Below are 19,181 nucleotides of genomic sequence, written 5' to 3'. Positions count from 1 at the left end.
TCTGAATCCGACAGGCGAGGCAACGCAATATCTCGTAACAGCTGATGTGAATCTTCCTCTGGTCTATCGGAAACTGGGGAATACACTTTACAGAAATGTTCAGCAAAACACTTACCAATCTCAGCAGGGTCAGTCACTCTCACTCCATCCGTACCCTCAATCACCGGAACCACACGACTTGCCCTCTCCTTTTTGTCCAACCAAGCAATCAGTTTCCCAGCCTTGTCTCCCACATCGTATAGCCGTCCCTGCTGCTCTCTACTCATACCTCTAGCAGCGTCTGTTACCAATGCCCTATAATCAAGCTGTTTGAGACTGAGGACATGAACCCTATCATGTGTGATACCCAACTCCAAATCCCCTTCCAGCTCAGCTATTTCGGTCTCGAGGCGGACCACCGCTTCATTTTTGCTTTTTTTGGCACGAGCGATTAATGATAGCGCATGTCCACGGATGACCGTCTTGAAAGCCTCCCACAGTGAGACAGAGGAGGACACAGATCCCACATTCTCAGTAAAATACTGATCCAGAGACTTGACCAACTCTGCCCGGGTTTTGGGGTTACGGAGATACCAAGGATTAATCGGGGCCACTCTACCCTCAGCCCCCGACCTCGTGTCCATCAAAAGCCACAGTGGGGAGTGATCGGAAACAGGTGTCTAACTTCCCTAACTGTCAAGGCCTGTGCTGCTGGCATCAAGACATAGTCGAGTCTAGAGTGACTACCGTGAGCACCGGAGTGGAAGGTGTATTGCACCTGTCCCGGATGCAGCAGCCTCCAACAATCTACCAGTCCCAACGTCTCAAGAAAGCCACTCAGCCAAGATTGTGATCTCGTGAGGGCCCTGGGTGGGTAGCGGTCTTCCCTGCCAGAGACGACAGAATTAAAATCTCCACCCATCACCAGAATGCCCTCTGGAAGTCCCAAAACTACCTTCCCCAAATCAGCGAAAGTCATGGTTTGCAGACCAGGTCGGACATATACCGAAAGCAATGAGACAGTCTTCCACTCCCACCTACCAGTGAGAGCAGCATAGCGCCCACCGTCATCGAGAATGATATCGTCTATCTCCAGGGGGTGGGAGCTCCTAACTAGAATACCCACCCCCCTGGAACCAGTAGTGAATCCGGAGTGTGCAACAAGACGATATCCTCACCGATTCATAGCATGGCATGTGTTTCCGATCAGATGCGTCTCCTGCAGTAACACTATATCAGGGGAGAGGCGTCTCAGTAGTTGCACTACTATCCCACGTTGTATCCTATCCCCCAACCCGTTAACATTCCAAAACAGTAACTTCAACCCCCCATCCCAGAAGTGAATGCAGAACCCACCCCATAGCGAACACAAAACCCAGATCCAGAAATAGAACAATACATTGCCTTGAGTAAACATGAAACACACCCAAACCCCCTCCTCCACCCCCCAACAAGTGCCCGATACAACTCCCCCCACCCTGCACCCCTGCGTTAGACTCAAAAGCCACCCCAACTTGCAGTGTGCCTGTCGCCCTAACATTGAACTAGTCTACAAAAAGAAACCCGGAGGAGGAAAGAGTCCCACTCCCCCTGCCACCCCTGGGTATCCCACCATAAATAACGCAAATGTAAAAGTCATCGAATCACAGCTGCAAGTTATACTCAAAGTCCGGTAACCAGAAACCACTTCTCATTCTTGCTCCATCTGGCCACCTTCAGCTCCTCCAGATTGTTCCGTGCGATCACGCTGCGTAGGCAGTGTATCAAGCCAGTCACTCACACTCTCAGGGCGATCAAATAAAAATGTCCGATCCTCGTATTCAACACGTAGCCGAGTTGGGAAAAGCATTGCATATTTCATACCCATGTCCCTCAGTCGTCGCTTCACCCCCTGAAACCCCATCCTTTGCTTCTGAACGAACTGGGTAAAGTCTGGGTAGAAGCTTACCGTTGTGTTTTCGAACTTCGTGGGGCCGCCCACCCGAGATGCCTGCAGGATAGCGTCTCTATCTCTGAAGTTGAAAATTCTGGCGATGATAGGCCGTGGACGTCAAAACAAAAGGGCAGGAATGTGCCGTATCTATGTGATACAGGGCATTCCTGTCCTTTCCCCCAGCGCCAGGCGCACAATGGGCTACGAGGCATCAATGCAGGCACCCTTGCACCCTGGTGCAAGGGTGCCTGAATTGCAGGGCTGATTGTTTGTGTGCAGGAAGGGACAACTTCCTGCAAAAATTCAATCACAATAGGCGATTTCCTTTTTCTATGTGTGCTCAGAATGCAGCACACAGAGAAAACGGAAAGCACGAGTAGAAATAAAAACATTTCTCTCTTTTGTGCCTCCCTAACACAACCCCTGGGGTGGCATTAGGTTCTGACGTATTCCCAGGTTTATGATTTCTTGTAAATCTGGGAATGTGTCAGGTTCTATGGGTCTTGCATGGGAATACACACAGCAACACCCATTGAACGCCTCTTTCGCACAGTTTTCTGCAGGACAGGTGCATCTATTTATAAGGCTATGAAAAGCCTCCTAAAGTGACTTTGTGTGGCCTTATAAATATGCTGTGGCACATTGCGTCACCAGAATGTCAAAAAGTTGACTTTGCTGCAGCGGATACGTGCAGTTAGGGCCTTGGTTATTAGATGCAAAAGATGTAAGTCCATCAAATCTAATAAGTCTGCAAATGTTCCTTTAATGGAAACCAAGTACCCTATTTTAGCATTTTACTCTCACAGGGTAGCAAAGCAGAGCACTTGAAAACCTACTCAGAGGAGGTGGTGTGGCTAGTACCCTCATATCTCTAGTAGTCAACAATGACACTAAATATATCATTGTGCAGTCTTTGTTTTTTCTTAGAAAAAGTAAAAGTATTTTTCTTTCACAACACTTCTAAATCCTACACATTAATTACAGATATACACAATCAGGCAGATAGTAATACCTTGGTGACACCCTCAGAACAATTCCCATCCCCCAACAAGCCCTAAACCTATAAACACAATCCCACAATACTAGATACAATATCAAATTATAATGGGGTATTATTGTCATTAAAGTAGGTATTTTGTAAATTGTCAGGGTGTCACCAAATTTGTACAAGCAGAAAACATGCTATAATCCACAGGTACAATACAATTGAAATCAATAGGGATAGAACAACATCCAATGCTCTTCAATTATTTTGAAAACCCTTGCAATGTCAAACACCAACATTGTCAATAAAGCATTGTACAAGGAACAAATTGGTGGCTCGTAACCTCTCTTCACTTCGTCAGAGTGAAAAATTAGCCATCTTCTGCCTTCTTCCTGTCTTCCTTGCACAAAATACAAGTGTGGGTGTACCAGAGCATGTCTTCACTGTCTCCAGACTACAGATGCTGATGGTATGTGACCTCTCACGTTCTTTCCTCGATGATGCATTGTAGGAAGCTGTCTCTTCATGCGATATATCAGTAAGATAATATACCATGAAAATAGTCCAAGGGTTCCATTATGAGTAGACAGGGGAATTCTATGCAATCTCATAGTGCTCTATTATGGGGTGGAGTGGTCGAGCAGCCTTAGGCTTAACACAAAGGAGTGCAAGACATTTGCAAAATACACAAATTGATTAAAAAATGATAACACGACTCAACAAGGAGACCCACACCAATGTTTTAAAAAATACAAAGTACCTTTATATTGGTGTTAGAGAAAAGTCATCCAGGTAAGTACGTTTTTAAATATAAATTATTTTCACTTTAAAAAGTGGACACATTGCAATATATGAATTCTGCAATGTTATCCTATGGAATAAGAACAAGTTCTGCAAACAGGTACCCGTACATCGACTTAAAGGACCATTCTCCAGAAGTAAGGAGTCCAGGGGTTCCCTTATGAGTAGACAGGGGCTTGCTATGTAATCCTAAAGTGCTCTGTTAAAGGATTGTGTGGTCGAGCAGCCATAGGCTTAACACAGAGGAGTGCAAGACATTTGCAAAATACACACAATGATTAATAAATGACAACACGACTCAACAAGGAGATCCACACCAATTTATGAAAAAAACACCAAGTCCCTTTTTTATATGATTTGGCATTAGAGAAAAGTCATCCAGCTAAGTACTTTTTTAAATATAAATTCTTTTCACTTTAAAAAGTGGACACAGTGCAGAATCTGAGTTCTGCAACATTATTCAATGGAAGGAAGAACAAGTTCTGCAAACTGGTACGGTACATCGACTTACAGGACCATTCTCCAGCAGTTAAGGTGAGGAGTGGGCAAGGCAAGGCAGCACCAATAGTACACTACCAGCAGCCCAAGGGCGGCTGGACGCAATGTGAAAATAAGCATTGGTAGCCCAATGTGTTTCAATGGTCACTGTAAAAAGAGCCTGCAGGCTCTGGCTAGGAAGCTAGTTGGGCTGAACCAGCAAGTGGGCTCATGCCTTGTAATGCTCAGGGATGGAGGACACCTTTGGTCCTCTTCTCCAAGGCCCAGGGGTGACGGGTGCAGGTGTGTCCTTAGGCGTCAGGATCTTCCTTACCAGAGCAGTCGCGGTTGAGTGGGAATGTGTGCAGAGACTGCAGGCGATGGTGGGGAGTTCAGGAGGGGTGAAACCACAATCGACTTGATCTATGGAGGGCAGGGAAACCTTGCTGGCACTGATGGCCCACTTCATCTGAGGTGACAGGTGCAGTGGTGGCATCGGGTGTCGGGTTTTGGTGGTTCCAGATGCCTCAGAGTCTTCTCTTTTGGAGATATTTTAGAACAGGTCCGCTGTTCACAGGAGGTCTTGAGTTTTTTTTCGAAGGCAGGCAGTCTTTCCAAGTTTCTGGAATCACAGCTGCAGGACTAGTCGACCTTGGAGCAGTTTTCAATGAGGGATGCAGATAGTTTGGCTGGGTTGGTACCAGGTCAGCAGCTTCTTCTCTCTTCTCGGCTTTTGCAGCTCTCAGGTGTCCTCTCTCTTCTTAGGTCATCAGAATCTGCTTTTGTGGTGCCAGGGACTCTCCTAAATACTGAATTTAGGGGCGTGAGGGGAGCGTAGCGTAGTAGCAAACGGGCTACTGACACTTTGGGTCAATATGCCCCTATATGACCATTTCCTGTGGAAAGTGGGTATAACCCAGTCCCGTAACTCCTAAGTATGCCTCACAAAGATGGATACTTCTGAAAAATCATGTCCACCTCACAGTTGCCCGCCTTAGGGGTGGCACTAGCCAGAAGGTTGCATTCCTACCTGACTAGCTAATTTTCCCACCTGTCCAGATGCCAATGGGGGGCTCAAGACAGAGGGGTGGCTTCCTCTTCTTTGAGGGGAGCCAGATTTTCATTCTTTGAAGCTCACCAGCCCAAGGAGGCTAATCAGCAGGTCATTCTTTGGGAGTAGGTGTTACACCCTCTTCCTGGAAAGGCTTTTTTCTGGGTTTCCATAGAGCAAAACGCTCTCACTCTAGGAGGACAGAACAGCATCTCGGGGGGCTGACTGGAAGAAACCAGTTAGCAAGGACACCAGAGGCTAGTAGGTTTTCAGGGGGCGCCTCTAAGTTTGCCTCTGGGTGAATGTACTAGTAAATCTAACACTAGCATCAGTGTGGGTTTATCAATACGAGATGTTTGATACCAAACATCCCTATTTTCAGTGAAGCGATCATGGAGCTGGATACCTTGATTTTACCAGTGTCCACCACATGTTTTAAAATGGCTTCCCTGGTCACTTGTACTGGTAATAGGACTGACCAGCACAGAAGGATATCTGCTCATGCAGGTATGCCCTCACATGTAATATTCAGCACCCTGACTTAGGGCTGTTAAACCTGCTGTAGGGGTGACTTACAAATATTACATGCAGTGGTAGGGTACATGGCACACAGGGATGTGTGACGTGTCTGTTTTACTTTGGACTGCACCAAGACATGCAGCCTAAAAAATGTAGCCCTGCATGTGCTTGGTGAGGGGTCCCGTAGGGTTGCACAATTCTTGCTACTGCCCTTAGGGACCTCTTTAGTACCTCATGGCCCTGGGTACCAGGGGTACCCATTGACTAGGGGCTTACAGAGGGTGCTAAAGGTTTTGCCAATTGGGGAAACAATTGTACAGTTTTGGGAAGGAGCTCTGGCACTGGGGACCTGGTTTGAAGGAACCCAGTGTACTTTCAGTCAAAATCATATCATTAACCAGGCAAAAAGTGAGGGTGACCATGTCAAAAAGGGGCACTTTCCTACATGTAATGTTTCATCAGTTTTCAGATGGTCCACATTGGTGTCAAATTTTCTTTTGCCGATCAGTAAGTGTTCCTCTACTGAACCTTGTTACAATGAACCAGGGCTAACCATGATGGTAACCAATGGTAACCACGTTACCTTGACAGAAAAGCGGATGTTTGGCTCTTCTCCTTTTATCTTCATGGTCTTTTATATGCTGCTTCCTCTACGTGCCTATCTGCTGGACACCTGAATGGCTTTGTGGAGGGAGCTCTGCAGCGGCAGTCAAGAGCGGAAGACCACAAGACCACAATGCAGGGCAGTGGCGCTTGAACTCGGGGGGCTTACCTTGTTGCCGCCACCGCCGAGAGTCACAGGGTGCCATCAGATGCGACGCCGCCGCTCCGGGACCACAACTCCCAGCAGCCCCAGCGGCGCGGCGCACAACCCAAGCAGCCAGCAGCGCCAGGAGGTGCTTATAATCAGCGCAGCCCTTGGAGGAGCAGGACCCGCGCGGGTGACGCCGGGCTAAGCCCGGGCAAAGGGTGGGCCGTCTGTGGCTGCCCGAGGATGGAAGAGGGTGGGCCGGGCCACCCCTCTGTCATCTGATAGCAGCAATGGGAAAGAGAAAAAACCAATGCCCTGGGGTGCATGAGGGGAATCAAGGTAAGGTGGCCAGGAAATCGGAATCCATCATTACATATCTGACATCTGCTGTGGGGGTATTATCCAAGGAAATTGCTAATGCCGAGAACGAACTGGGCTTGGACATCGCTAATTTACCACCTGTATTAGCCCACAATCAGATCCCTACCTTACCCTTGGAGCCGAACATTGTGATTATAAAAGACCCCACAGTGGTTGAGCCTCTTTTAGATCTGTCAGATACACTGGTGGTGCCAGAGGCCCAGGAGCCACAGGAGGACAAAAGATGTGATAGCCCTTCTAGACAACCACCCCCTAAGCACAGGGCTGTGAAAAAAACGATGAGAAGGCAAAAACCTGTAGGCGCGACCCTTTGTTCAGACCCCAGCTCCAGGGAATATCTTGGGAAAATGATGGAGGATCTGTTCATAGCACGATTGGAACCTGCTTTAGTGGCTATCGCGAAAGACATTGTGGACACCCTCAATACATGTGTTGCAGGTCTGCTAAAAAAATGCGATAAAATTGATCTGTTTATTAAACAGCACACAGGCCAAGGGGGGTGTTCTTCTCAGCCTCAAGTCATTAGTGGGAATAGGGAAAGGGTCGACAAATCAAATAGGGAGACTCTGGCTCTAAGGGAGAAAAGTCCGGAAAAGTTAAATGGAAGTTTGTTGTCTGTTACCATTAGGAGGGGTGGGGGAGCTCCATTTCTGGAACGAGTAATACCAGGAGACCTGCTCTAGATAGAAATAGGCAGATTATTCAGCAGGGCTTGACCCTGGAGTTACCACCAGAGGCTGCCCCTTTGGTGGCTGTCTTCACAGGGTTCCCCCGTTAAGGTACGGCACAAATGAATCAACCCACGATCTCATGAAACAAGCTAGTCACTGGTGCGCACAACATAGTAGTGGGGGCACCGACATTACAGGATCTATTATTATGGTGAGGAGGGTCAGTTGGGTTGGGCGTGGCCCAAAAAGTATCTTGGGGGATTGTGTGGTGGTCAATTTTAATAGCCGGGCATGTGCGGAAAGATTACTCTGGGATGCCTCAGAGGTTGTTCATGAGGGCATTAGACCACTTCCCTTGGGTTATTTCTATCCCCTGCGAAGCCTCATGTACAGTATCCGACCCTAACTCGGGCACGGCCCAGTCGATGCAGTCCGCCTATGACTCCGTATCCAAGTGACGATACTACACAGTCTAGAGCAATAGGGGGGATGCCTCAGAGGGTTGAAAGGGTTCTCACGTCGATAACATCTGCTTCCCCCCCACAGCATCAGATAAACGCAGAATTGGCTCTTTCAAATCGTTTCTCTCCTGTGTCACACATGGAGTCTAATGATTGACAATCCGCCAGTACTCTAGGGCAAGGTGTCACAGCTGGAGGGCCTAACCACACAGCTGCATGTAAGATTTTGAGCTGGAATGTGCCAGGCAATAGAGCTAAAAGAACTGATGTTATCTGGGTGGATTTTGTCAGACAGCATGATCTTATTTCCATGCAGGAAACTTGGGACCCTGCAAGCAGTTTTAGCTTGAATGGGTACGTAAGTTTCGTTATTCCAACAGTCGTAGGGAATGTGGGGAGACCAAATGGGGGTCTTCTCTCCCTCTTTTCGCTTAACCTTACAGGTGTTTTCAAAAAACGTGATGCAGACTCTAACAATATTTTGATAGTTGAATGGAGTGGTATTGACCTTCAAAAATATTTAATAATTAATCTTTATAACTCTAATGATGGCTCACAGCACAATGAGCCTTTATGTGCTTTGGACCAGATTTTGTCAGATTTTAAACTTAAACAGAATTATGTACCAGAAGTGATCCTTCGGGGCGACTTTAACATACATCCATGTAAATGGGACTGTTTCTCAGGTGAACCTTTGGGGGCTCTAAGTGGTGTGGTTCCTCATTTTGAGCACAGTAGGCAGGGAGAGGCTCTCGAGGACGTTTTGTCTAACATGAACCTATTTGAACTCAGCATTGAAAAAGGAGAGGAGCGGGTACCCACTTTTATAGGGCGGGTAGCAATCTCAGTCATCGATTACATCTTTTTATCCCCCGCAGTTTTAAGCAAGACTACAGCCTATAGAGTGGTGATTTCAACCTTTAGTGACCACAATCCTGTTCTGCTGGAGGTGGATTTAGGGAACTTTAGTGGCCCTAAGGTAAATAGGGGAGGATTACAGGAGTTTATCCACAAAAGTTCAAGGGAGAAGAATCAAATGGGACAGGGTGGTCCCGGAAGCTTTCTTTGAAGACCTCACAATCAAGGCTGAGGCAGACTTTGCAACCCGCCTCAATGGTGCGGCCTCAGGCGTTGAGATTCTAGGTGCCTATGCGGCTATATGTAACCAGATTGCCATAAATTTAGAGGTAGAAAGCAGAGCTAAACCTAGGAAAGCACAAAAATGGTTCGATAATAATTGTCAAGGGTTCATGGAGCTCTACTCTCGGCACTTAAACAAAGGCCTAGAGATAAAGCTCTAGTTGCATCCCTGCGCAAGAATTATAAATCAGCCATCGCCCTACGTAAACGACAAATTAGAGAGGAAGCGTGGGATAATCTTCAATCCATTGATGTGCTGAGGGACAGTAGGAAGTTCTGGGCAACAATAAATCATCCGTTCTTCTCGGAGCAGGAAAATTAAGAGATGGACTGTGTAATTCCGGATGAACGGTGGCTTCAACACTTTAAGAATATTTATGGTGAGGGGCACCTTGAGTTATCGGAGGTGGATATTATGGCTGCCCGACAGGTACACCCCGTTAAATTTGATTTGGCTGAAGTGGAGAGGGCCATTAGAGAAATGTCAAAACATAAAGCCCCAGGCCCCGACGGGGTGCTTGCAGACTTATATAGTCTTTATCCAAATTTTTGGGCAAAAATTTTGACTAATGTCTTTAACGCCTCTTCGTTAATAGGCGTCCCACCTTCGTGGGCCAGAGCTGTTATAGTCCCAATTTTTAAAAAGGGACATAGAGGGGACCCCGCGTGTTATAGGCCAATTTCCCTGTTAGATTCTGCAGTAAAAATATTGGGCAGAGTGATTCTTCAGAGACCGGGGGATTGGCTTAAGGACAGGGGGGGTGCTCTCTAACCTCCAGTATGGTTTTAGAGAACACAGGAGTACCATGGACCAATGCTTAAACCTACATCTTCTTATAAGCAAGTATACAGTGGCCAAGGATGTGCTACTGTGAATGGGTTTCATGGACCTCTCATCTGCGTTTGACCTAGTTAATCGTTCAAAATTATGGCGAATCCTCCGGGAACTAGGCATAGATCCCGCTTTGGTAAGCTTTTTAAGTGACATGCACCAGGACCTCTCAGCTTCAGTTAGGGTCACCAGGGAGGGGCGATGCACTGGCCAATTTAGTTCAAGGAGGGGTGACAGACAATGTTGCATTCTGGCACCTCTACTTTTTACCATTTACATCAACGCCCTAGAGGAATCCCTTGGAGTGGCTACTTTAGATATTCTGCGTTCAGGGGGATTGGGTATTCCGGTTCTCCTGTACGCGGATGACGCAGTATTACTGGGAGTGTTGTTTCAGGAAAGAAGCAAACCATTTAAGGACTGTACCATTGATGCCTGCCTGTTGTGAGAGAGTGTATAGGAGAATGTCATGGTTGATGGTATCAAAGGCTGCTGAGAGGTCCAGCAGGTTTAGGAGGCAGTCCTGACCATCATCCAGAGATTGGTGTCGATCATTTGTCATGTTCAGTATTACAGTCTCTGTGCTGCAACCTTTATGAACCCAGATTGGAAGGTGTCATGCAGGTTGTATTTTTCAATGTGATTGCTGAGTTGTGCAACCACACATTTTTCAATAGTTTTGGCATGGAGAGGGAGGTTGGGGTTAGGTCTATAGTTGTTACCATCATTATGGTCGACCTTAGGCTGTTTGATGAGGAGGTGACCAGGCCGAGTTTGAAGGAGGCCGGCATGGAGCCAGTGGATAAGGAGGAATTAATGATTTTAGTCCATGCAGGAGAGCTGATGTGCTTGAGATTTTTGACAAGCGTGGATTGTAGCGGGTCAAAGAGGTGAATATTTGGCTCCAGGCAAGCAGTTATTTTGAGGACTTTTTCAGTGATTGTGTCGCTTTCTGTCCAGGTTGACTCACTTTTCAGTTGTAAGCGGTTGGGTTGGAGTTCTGGATTACTGAAGGACTGAGTTTGGGGGGCATATGTAGTTGGCAGTGTGGCATTGGGTGAACCCTCTATAATAGAGGGGGCATCTTTAGTATAGGGTGGGGAGGGGGACGGGTCTTGTGAGAATTCAATGTTTGCTATTTTTTAAGAGAAGAATGCGACAAACTCTTCACAGCACTTAATGGAGCTAGTAATTGACTGAGGTGGGAAGGAGGAGGTTTGCTGTTTGATGATGTTGAAGCGGTCTTTATGTCTGTTCCTAGAGTGGCCTAGTTAGGCTCGGAAGGAGGATTTTTCTCTGAAGATGGGTTTTTTGTATTTTAAGCGTTAAACTCGGAGAAGAGAGAGATATGTTAGCGAGGGTTGCTATCTCCAGACTCTTTCAGCTAGTCTAAGTTGTCACCTCTCTTTGTTGAGGTTTTGTTTAAACCAAGATCTGAAAGAGAAACTTTTGATTTCTTGAGTTTCCACTGGGCAATTGTGTGAAGAATTTCTTCTATTTTGAGCTGTAGTGGGAGGTGAGATCGTCAGCGAAGGTGAGGTTTAGTGGAGGAAGAATTTGCGAATGGACTAATGCTTCTAACGCTGCCTGGGGGATTTTGTGTGTGGTCTAAGCCGAGTGGTTTGGACAGATGGTTTGGGAGTGGACCTTAAGTTGGTTAACCTTGAGGTCGAAAAAAATTAGGTGGTGTTAAGTCCAGTGCGAGGGTAGGATGGACTGACGGGATATGATGTTATGTTTAGAAATGATTGCTTCAAGGTTAGAGCCTTTGTTGTGAGTTTGCTTATTATAGTGTTGTGTGAGATCCTTCACCTTAAGGAGGGAGGTTAGGGCCTGTACTATTGGATCTTCAGCATTATTCAGGGTCAGGGTTAGGTATTCAAGTATGATGTCTATGCTGTCTGGTGGGTGGTAGATGAAATGAAATTTGATGGGGTGGGGCCTTTGGAGAAGAATGGTGATGGGAACGGAAAGCATGAAGGTGTGGAGAGCAGGGATGTGGCTGTCAAAAATAGACAGGTTTTGTTCAGAGGTTTGGAGTAGGATGTTCCCGCTTCTGTAAATGATTATGGACACTTCTCTGCTAAAGTTCTGGGATGGGGACATAGTGAGTTTGGTTCAGTAATGGACGTTGCTTGAATAGTTACACAAAGATGTGATAGGAAGTACTCTCTCCATTTAGTGAGTTTCTGGAATAGAATATGAAGTCTGTTTTTAATCTTCCGAATGTTAGACTGTAGAAGATGTGTGTTATTAGTGTCTCTGGGTGTTCTTTGAGGATTTTGTGTTTGTAGTTTTTCTGCAGCATGTTTAAAGAGATTTTGCGGATGTTTTATGCAATATGAGTTGAGGCCATATCTTTCCATGGTGGTATTGTTAAAGGACGCCGTAGTCGTGCATGATATGTGGCAGGATGCCGTAGTTAACTCCATGAGAACTGAACATCAGTTGTTACATGTCAGACAAGAGAAAATGGGCAAAATCAATATTGCATATAGTTTTAAGTTACAGAAACATAGCCTCATGGTAATTGTAGTCATTTCAATCTCACTATGCCAAACCTTGCAAAATGGTTAGAGTGACATACCTGTTGTCAAAAAGCAGTTGGACTGGGCCATACATTTACCTATTGACACATATCATAGTTCCTGGGATGGTATTTGATAGTAATACCCTTACAGACAACAATCCAAAACGTGGCATGTAATTGAGATTGTTACACATGGTCTTATTTGCAACAATACACATTGACACTGACATTCAAACATCTCAGTGCATGTGAGGAAACTAGGTACACAATACATTGGAATTAACTCTTTTTAAGAAAAATATAACATAATATAATGCAAATTAATGTAATTGATTAGGTCAATTGTATTATGTTGTTTGTGATTATGAGCAGCAAGCAGTTTGAGGTCCAATGTGGGTGCATAGCTCGACAGAGCTTTAGGTTTTGAATCACACCCCTTAACGTCTCTTCAAAATCAAAAGAACATGTATCTACATATTAAAAAACTTTAAGACACACTAACCTACGAAAACCAATGAAATCCCACGCCATGACTCTTTACATGACTTTGCACACAATGTCACAGATGGCACCATATATGATGCCATTGGTGACATCATGCGGCTATAACATTGTAGATGTCCCTAAAAATATTACATGCAGCAGGTAGGCTGGAGTTCCCCTGCAACACAGAAATATCCTGGCAATGATACCTACAGGAACCATATTGAAATTCACCTTAAAGGCATTGCAGAAGGAAAGTCCTATTGTCGGTTTAAACATTGCAGAACTAGCGTAGTTTTCCCCCATAAACTGGAAACATGTTGTGTGAATACTAGTTGACAAAGGGCTACTTTCTTGCAATTTAATTTTAAAACTAGCACCCACATGCATCAATCTAGGATTTTGCATTTCTTAAATAGCGAAAATTAAGGAATCGCTATTTAGGAAATGCAAAATCCTATGCATCAAGAAATCCTAAAAGTTTTTAGGATTTCTTAATTTTCGGAAATTGCGATTCCTTAATTGCGAATCGCAATTAAGAAATGGCATTACATTGATTCCTATGGGCCTAGAGGCCCATAGGAATCAATGCCGTTTTGCATTTTTTTTTTTTGCACTCGCAATTTTTTGATGCATTGCAAGGGTGCAGAGGGGAGTCCAAAGGACCCCCCCTGCACCCCTGAAATGTATTTTCAAGTGCATGTTTCACACACACATGTCCTAAGGACATGTGTGTCTGTAACATGCAAGTTTAAAAAATGCATTTTTTTGCTTTTTTAAACATTTTCGCAAATTAACACGAGGGTCAACCTCGTGTTAATTTGCACTTCCAATTTCAAAATTCGCTATTTTGTACAAATTGATGCATTGCATTTAAGGAATCGCACAAATGCGATTCCTTAATTGCATTTGCATTTTTAAGAAATGCCAAAAATAGCGAATTGTTTCATGCATCCCAAAAACGTATTTAGGAAGTGCAAACGGACGAATTTACCGATTCGCACCGTTTGCACTTCCTAAATAGGTTGATGCATGTGGGGGTAGGTTCCTTGTAAATTTGGTGATCTTCTGAAAAGGTATGCAGAATTGTCATGTGCTAATGAACATGCTGAGAAGCTCCTGATCTTTGGGCTGTTATCATAATATTCACATATTCATAATTTTTCGTGAAGTACAATAAAAGTAAATAAAAATGACTTCCTTCCTCTAATCCCGGGTTCTGGAATAGTGTGCTACTCACCTCAAAGCACTTCAATGCCTCGTCAGGGATAGTAAGTGCTATATAAATACCATTTAAAATTACAATTTCGTCAATATAAATTATATTAGTAAATGTGTGTGCTTGTATTTTTCAAAAATTGTGTTGAAAGGGAATTCCTGCTGTACTCTACTTACTCTCAAATGACGACTTCTTAATAGTTTTCCTCGGGGATTCAGCCTACAAACTGTCTGGACTTTTTTTTTCAATTAGTCACAATTAAACTGCAAAGGTCCAGGGACAAAGTAGTAAGATGCTTCGCTAACGTTCTACTGGAGAAGTCTTTATTCTGATTTTTCTAGAACCAGAAACCGAGTCTGAGTCGCAAAAGGCAATGGCTGTATTGATGTTTTCCTTAATAGTGCTTTTACAAAATGATATTAAAAATCAAAACGATTCCCCAGCACATAGACATAGTCACAGAGACGAGAAGCAACGGTAACATTTAAGTATCATGAAAGTGCCACACTTGTTACAGCGACTGCAGCTTTATGAGAGCCAAGGATCAAATATTTTTTCACAGTTTTATGTGGATAGTTTCATGAAAATTGATCAGGTCTAAAAAGTCACAGTCTAAATGAAGCTAAGGTTAAAGATAATTTATACATGATATTCCTAATTTTATTCCGAGCCCTTTTATTACTATGTAGGCCTTTATGACTTTAAAGAAAATGTCAGTGGCGGCAAATGACATTGTACTGAATAATCTAGTTATAAGGGAAAGACATTTAAACTGTTCCACATCGGCTTTGCTCTATTCTGCTGAGCTTACACTTTTAGCCTCTCCAGCTGTCCAAACGTCTTTAGTGTGTTTTTTATGCAATTTTCACCAGTACTTTGTCACATTGGCTGGTAGTATTTCACATAGAACACTTCTGTTTTTTTTTCACACACCGTATTATTAAGGTTTTTCTTTTTTTCTTTAAATATGGCATGTTGTCATTAAAGCTAAAGGGCTTGATTTAGAGTTTGGTGGTACGGTTCCTCAATCACAAATGTGACGGATATTCCGTCAGCCTTATTATAAGAACATTTAATGCATGGAGATACAAAATGGCCTATTAAAAAGGGATTGAATACTTTCTCTCATAATCGACCTTCTGAATTTGACAGCCTGTTTTATATCATGGACAAAGCTGAGAAGCATTGTAGAACTGTAGAATAGGGGGCGAGGAATAGTTAAAAATATTATTCAGGTACCTACAGAACCACAGTTAATTGAAAAACATCTGATAAGGAAAGTAGTAAGATCATGTGATGCCCTTTTGGTGATATTGTTATTTACTACTGTGTAAAAAACAAAAGGGCAGGATCACATAGTTTTTAAAGGCACATGCTAGGTTACAGCTGAATATTGACCTCACTTATAGGATTAATGAATCAATGAAACACAAGCAAATGCATGCCTATGAGTGGAATGTATATGTAATGTAAAGTTGTGTGCACTGAGCACCTGATTTAGAGGAGAAGGTAATGGGGAATCCTATATACAACGTGGATATCCCATCTGCCATTTCTAACTTCCCTGACATCTGTTAGAAAATGGGAAAAGGCGATGTATCCATTCGGAAAGTCAATGCTGGCTCCACCATTGGAATCCCTATTAGTGACTGTGATTCTGTTAGCAATAGTGGCGATAGGACAGCTATTTTAGTGTGGCCAGCTGCCTTAATTTACAGATGTGTCACATATGTGCACAACCTTCATGGTCTTGGAGAGGTATTGAGCAACATAATGCTTATGTGCTGGGAGAATACTCCCAGAATGTTAGGGTCTTTTTCAATGTAGGTTTTGGAAATGTTCATTATTTTTTGGGCTACATTTCCAGGGTACACATTCAATCAATCAATCAAAGCATTTGTATAGCGCGCTACTCACCCGGAGGGTCTCAAGGCGCTTGGGGAGGGGGGTCTGCTACTGCTCGAACAGCCAGGTCTTGAGCTGCTTCCTGAAGGCGAGGTGGTCCTGAGTCAGGCGGAGGGGGGTCGGGAGGGAGTTCCAGGTCTTGGCGGCGAGGTAGGAGAAGGACCTTCCTCCTGTGGTGGCTCTTCGGATGCGGGGGACGGCGGCGAGGGCGTGGCCGGTCGATCGGAGCTGGCGTTTGGGAGCGTAGAAGTTGAGGCGGCTGTTGAGGTATCCTGGGCCTTGGTTGTGCAGGGCTTTGTGTGCGTGGGTGAGGAGACGGAAGGTGATTCTCTTGTTGACTGGGAGCCAGTGCAGGTCTCTCAGGTGTCCGGAGATGTGGTTGCGACGGGGGATGTCCAGGATGAGTCGTGCTGATGTGTTCTGGATCCGTTGGAGTCTCTTCTGAAGTTTGGTCCAGCAGAGATGGAAGAGAGGTGGTGGAGGCAGCTATAGACGAAGGACAGTGGGCAGAGTCCCACTGGTGATTCGTTTGTGATGTATCATGCAAGTGGAGTTTTGAAAGAAGATGCTACCACAGCATTATTGATCCATAGTGGCACACCCCATGCCAGCAGGAGCTTCTTTGATGGGCAAATTCTGGCACACCAACACTGTCTGTGTTTAGCTGCAAGTGTGACCATCATAGGGGTTTGAAAGATCACCCTCCAAATTTAAAATCTGACCCTTAGTTTTGCACTTGAATACCTTAGTCGTCATTTTCGGGGTGTGTCAAATGAGTCATATTTACCACATTAATAAGCAACCAATGCTCAGCGAACAAATTGTAGGTTGTGTGTGAAAGAACACCTAAGTGTCCATTGATACATGGCATGTGGCGGAAGGGCCACGTGGAAAGGAAATATTTTTATTGAAAAGGAGGAATTCAAAGGAAATGAGGTAAATTCCACAAATGTTCCAACCATCTGCACACATACTGTGAGTTTCACGTGCCCTCACCTGGCTAAGAAAGCATGCATTAGTCAGCATTATTATTTAACTCAATGCACAATTGTTCATATTTTGAAAATACTTGTATATTGCGTGTTTACATGTATAACCGCATTCTATTTGACACTAATTTTGGGAATTGGCTTCTAACTTTATTTGCACACTATAAATGTTTTGTTTTTACACTATAAATGTCGAATATTACTGCAGTGTGTGCCAATAACCCACACAGAAATATTCAATTTAAAATGAAGATACATTGAAGAGAAGTTTAGCTCCAGGTCGTCGGTTCCTCACAAACCTCAGAATGGTATCGTAATATATAAATTCTGAGAAACACAGAAGGCTATAGAGTTAGAACTGAATTAGTCAGATCGATCTGGACCCCAGATGAATTAGGTCTTCCTATGAACTTTGGGCATTTATCAGAATTATAGGGAAATTGACTCGCTGCCAGCAAAAGAAACTGAAATGGGAGTAATGCAGCTTCTCTTCTTCTAAAGCTCAGAATACCCACTGGTGCCCAGGCTGATTTTCTACTTATGAAATTAGATGATTTCATTTCTCTCTTTATTTATTTTCCAGGTTTTTTTTTATGAGGAAGCCAGGCCTAGTTCTCTGAAAAGGAAAGAAATACTGCTATCGGACCATATACATGGGGAACATCACTTACAACGCAACTTTTACCACGCAGTGCTTTTACATCGCAGCTTTTACAACGCAAACCATTACAACGCATTGCGCTGGGGGGCGCTCTAGGATAGGGAATATATTCAATTTACTATCCAACACCTTCCCTACTATCCACGGGGACTGGAGTTGGAATAGTAAATTAAATATGTCACTATCCAGCGCCCCAAAGCACTATGCGTTGTAATGGTATGCGTTGTAAAACTCGCGTTGTAAAAGCATGCGATGTAAAAGCATGCGTTTTAATGTCGTACATCCATATACATAGTATGCATAATACTGGTTATATATATAGAGATACATATTCTACACAAACGCTTACCAGAGAGAGGGTGATGCAGGACAGACCACTGGTGTCATGAAGAAATGATAAGGATTGTAGGTAGAGGCCGGAAGCATTTGGAGGGCTTAAAAGAGGCCATACTGGTTTATTTTGCCTCGAAAATTAAGAATTGGGTGTTTATCACATTGAAGACACAAAGATCACTGATTCAATACTTTCAACAACTTTAATTTTATTTCTTGTAGACGTTTGTCATGTATAAGTGGAGAGCTACCTAAATGCTAATTATTGTCTATATAGCAACTGAAGCTGTTTCACGCATTGGCAAGAACCACTGGCAGAGGGGCCACATGGCTACGTAAAGAATTCCAAAAACACATGATGTTTCTTATTTCCAAATATGATAACATTTTTCCTATTATCAATAGCAGTTAATTTAACTTAGGCAGGAGCATTACAAATCTGTTTGACAGTAAGATGCTCGCGCTAAATTAACCATAGCTTGTGCTCCCACCTTTATCAGTACTGTCAGCAATGATGGCATTTCAGATGTGATTAGGGATGTTATAAATGTAGTCAGTGAATATGTTATGAGTGATTTAATATGTGAGGGTAAAATCAGTGCATGGTGAGGGCGCAAGTTATTGTCATAATGCACAGCGGGGGTCTGAACCCAGGTTCTGGCTTGACACTGTCCATTATTCTGCCCTGTCCTTACTTGCTTTCCCTTAATCACCTCCTCCTTGCCCTCACTTGTCCAAGTCCATAACGCTGCCCCCTTGTCCAGACCTGTGTGGCTAATGTTCTGCCACTGCCCTTACTGCCTGGCCTGCACACTTAGTTGGCTGCCCCCACCCACCTCCTCTCTACCCTCTGTTGTCCAAGTACATGCACCTGCCCTCTCCCTCCTGCCCTGCATGGCCTGATGTGCTGCCACTGCCCTCTGGTTGGCTTGATGTCACTGCCCATTCCTCCTGCCCTCCTTTGTATGAGATTATGTCCCTATCATTGCCTTCCTGCTTAAACTCTCTGCTTAGCATGCTGCCCCTACCGTCCTTCCCCCTGCCCTTCAATGTCTGTTTGCATGTCCCTGCTCCCTTCCT

Source organism: Lissotriton helveticus, chromosome 5_1 (assembly GCF_964261635.1).
Source record: "Lissotriton helveticus chromosome 5_1, aLisHel1.1, whole genome shotgun sequence".
NCBI lineage: Eukaryota > Metazoa > Chordata > Amphibia > Caudata > Salamandridae > Lissotriton > Lissotriton helveticus.
The sequence above is the reverse complement of the archived record's forward strand: the minus strand, read 5'-3'. Positions refer to the sequence as shown.